Source organism: Orycteropus afer, unplaced genomic scaffold (assembly GCF_000298275.1).
Source record: "Orycteropus afer afer isolate SDZICR_OR568_19922 unplaced genomic scaffold, OryAfe1.0 scaffold00028, whole genome shotgun sequence".
In the NCBI taxonomy this organism is placed as follows: domain Eukaryota; kingdom Metazoa; phylum Chordata; class Mammalia; order Tubulidentata; family Orycteropodidae; genus Orycteropus; species Orycteropus afer.
In genome coordinates this window covers 2,995,911-3,001,910 of record NW_006921615.1, presented here as the reverse complement: position 1 = coordinate 3,001,910, position 6,000 = coordinate 2,995,911, and positions in this window count along the sequence as shown.

Below are 6,000 nucleotides of genomic sequence, written 5' to 3'. Positions count from 1 at the left end.
TTTTTTTTTTTTTAAGGACAGGGAAAAACCAATTACTAACTTCATATGGAAAGGAAGGAGACCTCAGATAAGCAGAGCACTTCTGAAGAAGAACAAAGTGGGAGGTCTCACACTCTCAGATCTTAAACCTATTGTACAGCCACAGTAGTCAAAACAGCATGGTATTGGTACAATGATAGACAGATAGACCAACGGAACAGAATTGAAAACCCAGAAATAGACCCATTCATCTATAGACAGTTGATCTTTGACAAGGGTCCAAAACCCATTAAATGGAGAAGAGATAGCCTCTTTAACAAATGGTCCTGGAAAAACTGGATATCCACTTGCAGAAAAAATGAAACAAGACCCATACCTCACCCCATACACAAAAACAAACTCAAGTTAGATCAAAGGCTTAAATGGAAAACCCCAAATTCATAAAATTCATCAAAGATAAAAATAGGAGGAAATCTAGGAGCCTTAATTTGTGCCATAAATAGACTATCAAACATAACCTAGAATGCACAGGAGGCAGAAGAGAAGCTAGATGACTGGGACCTTTTAAAAAATTAAATTCTTATGTGCCTTGAAAGAGTTTGTCAAAAAGGTAAAAAAGAGAACCTACAGGTTGGGACAAATATTTGCCTATGACTATCTGACAAAGGACTTGTCTCCAAAAATCTATGGAAAACTTCAACACCTCCACACCAAAAAGACAAACAATCCAATTCAAAAATGGGTAAGAGACATGAACAGACACTTCATTAAAGATGATATGCTGGTGGCCAACAAACAGATGAGGAATTGCTTGCCCTCTTTAGTTATTAGAGAGATTCATATCAAAACAATGGTGAGATATCATTTCACTCCAGCAATAATAGCAAAGTTCAACAGGACAGAAAATAACGAATGCTGGCAAGGTTGTGGAGACATTGGAACTCTTGTGCACTGATGGTGGGATTGTAAAATGGTACAATCATTGTGGCAAACAGTATGGAGTTTCCTTAAAAAACTGAAAATAGAAATACCATTTGACCCAGAAATTCCATTACTAGGAACATATCCTAAAGAAGTGAGAGGCAGAACACGAACAGACATATGCGTACTTCATCACAGCACAATTCACTATAGCAAAGAGAAGGAAGCAACTTAAGTGGCCATCAACAGATGAATGGTGTGGTAGTTCAGTTTGTATATCGACTTGGCTGGGCCTGGCTGAGTGGCTGGGCATCTGGATATAGTATTCCCCATGATGAGACTGGTAATCAACTCCATGGTGCAATACTGAGAGGAGCTGAGTAGCTGTCTTAGGGATGTGGTCTGCTTCCTATATATAAGGAGAAGCTTTGGGGAACGGTCTCTAGCTTATGACATGCTTGAACCCTGCATGTAGCCATGTTCAGCAGCCTGCCATACTCTGCGGATCTTGGGATTTTCAATGGACTTGTATTAATGGCCTGCTGTGTGATTTGGTAACATAAGAACTGTACCTTTTTACTTGTCAATCTTGGGCTTGTCAGCCTCAGCAGCCAGCAGCTGAGTGAAGAAAAGCCTCCAGCTTCAGTGGGCCAGGAGCAGAAGGCAGAGCTGAAGCTCAAGGTTGAGGGGCTTTCACCCAGCCCCTAGAGCCTGGCACTTTGAACTCAGACTTAAAGCCTCCAGACTGTAAGAGAATAAACTCCTGTTTCTTCAAGCCATCCCATTTGTGGTGTATTCATGTCAAAGTGGTACTAGGTAACCAGAACAAATGGATAACCAAATTGTGGTACACTTACACAATGGAATACTATACTACATTAAAGAACAATGAAGGATACATGAATCTCTCACAACATGGATGAGCCTGGAGGACATTATGCTGAGTGAAATAAGTCAGTCCTAGAAGGAAAAAAATTGTATGATCCCATTACTGTAAAAAGACAAGGAAGAATTTGCTCAAGGAAGGGAAATCACTTTGTAGGTTACCACTGTGGGGAGGGAAAAGGAGGGGATATTTCGGGTTAGTTGGGGGCCACATGCTGAGGTGAGTAAGGGGAGGGATGGTATGGAAAGACTCTGTGACCAGCATGATGACATTGGGGAAAGGGAGGACACCTAATTGTGCACCTAAGATGTAGACAACAGACGCTAATCAGTATATCCACAATACTGCATTACCATTAACACCAAACACAAAGCTACAGATAAACACATAAACATCTGAGAAAATCATATGGGGGTCAGTGAACAGGATCATACTCTAGACCAAGGATAGACTCAACTGAGGTTAATCTTGCACTGATACCAGTGATACAAAGTACCCACAATCCTTACAGAAACAAGAGAAGACAGACATAGAGCAATCCCTCAGAGACAGCCAGACACTGTGGGAGAGAGATCCAAAGGATCTACCGACTCAGGACCATAGGACTGGGGGACACCAGACTCAACTGGCACAACAAAATACATAAAAATCTTGCTCCACAACCTACATTGGTGATTAGCAACTGGGGTCTTAAAAGCTTTCAAAAGGCCATCTAAGATACAGCTAGTGGTCTGCTATCATTGGAAGTGAAGAAGAGTGCAAAAAACCAAGGGCACCTGGAATCAATCAGCCCTAGGACATGATGGACGTCGAGACCAGAAGAACTAGATAGTGCCTGGTCACCAATGCCAACCACTCAGGAAAGGATCAAAACTGGAGATCTTGGATAGAGTGGGAAGAAAAATGTGGTACAATATTTAAAAACACAGTAATGACCAGAATTACTGATCAGATGGAGTCTAGTGGGACCCCCAATACTATGGCCCTGGGATACACTTCGAGCCTGGAATAAAACTCACTCTCAGGGGCTGGCTCTCAGCCCAATAGTAAACAAGATGCACACGCAGACCACTCAACCCAGGGTGACACACCCACATACTCTATGGAGATGCATCCTTTGGGACAATCCACCATGGGGCACCAGAGAGTTTACATTCACACGGAGGAAATGCATGCAGGACACACAGGGGTGCATAACTATGAGGGGCACAGAGAGGGGTGTGGTTACTGGAAAGGGATAGGAGGAGAGTGGGTTAGGTTTGGGGATGGTAACTGGGGAGTGAAATCAAATGTACACGAAATGTTGAATGTAAAACTAACTCTGCTCTGTAAATTTGCACCTAAAGCACAATAACAAAATAAAGAAATAAAAATAGTTTCAAAATTAAAAAAAAAAAAAATTGTGAGAACAAAGAATAGGAATGTTTTTAATTATATTAGAGATTAAAAAAAATCTAAAAATAAAATACTTTGTTATAATGTTTATTTTTTTCTTTTATGACATCTTTTCATTAGTTCATTTATAATTATAGCATTTATGAAACAAGCATCAAAACTGAAATATAAGTGGTTTAAAGCAAAACTGATAGAAGCCAGGTTTTAGTTGTGGGAGATCAACAGAATTTTACATAGATTTTTTAAATAACTAAGTTCACTGTTTCATGTTCTTTGCTATAGAATATGTGGAATAGTCTTCTTGCAGAAAATGTGATACATAGTAAAAATTCTAGCAGTATGTATTATAATACATTTCATCTCATTCCACTAAAATGGCATATGCCATTTTTGCATTCAATCACTAATATTATAGTCATATTTTTTAAAAAGTTATATAATGGATAGCTAAGACACACACACACACACACACATATAAACATCTCTCTCTTTCTCTCTCTCTCTCTTTCTCTCTCTCTCTCTATATATATATAACTTACATATCTTGTTCAAATGTGTAAGCAGAGGAGGAAGCACAACAGATTATTAGTGTTTGGGGCCCTCACATGCCTTAATTTGATACCAACTACCAACTATGGTTGCCCACATTAGATTAGGGAAAATTCAACATAGTAGGAAAATTGACAGATGAAAAGTTTAAGTCATCACAGAGAAAAGAAAATTAACATCAATGTCACTGATGAGCCTACAAAAGTCCTTATAAATATGTGCACACTTAACATGTTGTTGTTGTTGTAATGTGCCGTGGAGTCAGCCCCAACCCATTAGCAACCCCTCCTTGGGTTTCCAGGTGGTATCACTATGGAAGTAGATTGCCCAACCTTCTTTCTGAGGAGTGGCTGGTGGGTTTGAACTGCCAGCCTTCTGGTTAGCAGTCAAGTGCCTTAGGCACTATGCTACCAGAGCTCCCACACTTAACATAATACACATTTATTGAGCACTTTAATTAATTAATTATTTGAACACTTATACTTAGAATCTCCATGACAACTAAAAATGACAACCACATTGAACACTTTAATGCCAAGCACTTTTTACAAATTAGCCCACTTAATCACTACAATTATTTTGGAAGTTGTGCCCAAAAGGTAGCAGTCAGAATTTAAAATAGAAAAATCCATCTGTCTCCCAAGCACACAGTCACAGGCTTCTTGCTACGACCCAGGGCACGGGGTGGGGGGTGGGTTTCAAACTTCAAATTCCCACTGATTTCCATTACCAGGCCTTGCTCACTAGGAAACTTTCTGGATATCTTTACCCTACCTACATTGCCCATGAAAAACTTGGAGAAGTGTTTACACTTTGTAGTTGATACACATTTTAAGAAGTCTAGTCCTCCATCTAAGAAGCCGGGTCAATGATTCAAGCAGTTCTACTTGTCCACTCAGGTTATTGAGTCAGAATCAACTTGACAGCAATGGGTTTTTAATTCTCCACCTAAACATTCCATTATTTTCTGATTTATACCTCAGAGGTACTGACTCATCCTTGAATATCAGGTCTTTGAGATGCAGAATTATTTGTATGCTTTGGAAAGAAAGTCTTTGGATAACTATTTCTCAGTCTCTGTCCACCTAAGACTATATCATGTTATGGCCAAAGCACTCATTTTCATTCCTTAGTTTCTATCCTTATGGAAGCCGCTAGAGCATAAATCTAAGAGGTACACAAGCACCTTTCCTCATCTCTATCTGCCCCAAAGATCGACTGCAATCACTACTCCTACTCTGCTGGGTGATTCAACTGTATTGCCATTTTTTCTACCCATGATTCTCTGGTTTTCTAATTAACCCCAAATGTAATGACTAGCAATTTTATATATAAGAAGAGAAAATTTTGATACTAAGGAAAAGATATACTGGAAGTACATTAAGGGAACCTCAAAATTAGGGAAGAATGTGTATAATCATAACAAATCAAACCCAACTCACTGCCATCAAGTCAATTCCAACTCCTAATGATGTTATAGGACATAGCAGAACTGTCCCATAGGGTTTCCAAGGTTATAAATCTTTATGAAAGGAGACTGCCTCATCTTTCTCTGGCAGAGGGCCTGGTGGATTGGAACAGCTGGCTTCTGGTTAGCAGTCAAATGCTTTAACCACTGTGCCACCAGAGCTCCTTGATAATCATGACAGGCACTTCTTAATCTTAACCAATTTCAAGAAGATAGTCTCTCCATTTTATAGTTACTGATTTTGTAGCAGTAGAAACAGCATAGATTGTAGCAATCACCAATTTCATAAAAAGGCATTACAGTTACAGTTTTTAAGACAATGTCTGTCTTGAAATTCCTCTTGCACCAAATGTTAGCTCTCTATACAATGAGTAAAAATATCTTCAAATATATCAGCATATGCTTAGCTAATAATACACATCTCAATCAATATACCAAAGCATTCTTTCTGGTACCTTATTTTTTTTCCCTCCATCTTGTGTCTATTTTGTCAATATTATTCTTTGATTTATAACAAGACAAATAATTCAGAGCAGGTTATGATATCAAATATTATCTGCAAACAGTAAATATATTTGTAAACTCTTACCCAGTCTTAGTGAGACAAGAGTAATTTGTTCTCCAACAGCTCCATTAATCTCGGAGGGTGTCTCAGTAAGTGGCATGTATGGTGGTTCTCACAAGACAGTGTCCCAGGAAAAGTTGTCTGAGCAGTAATCACTGAAGGACCTCAAGAAGAATTCACAATGTGCTGGATAATAGGAGGAGACAAAAAAGGAATACAAATTTAGGGCAGAGCTGC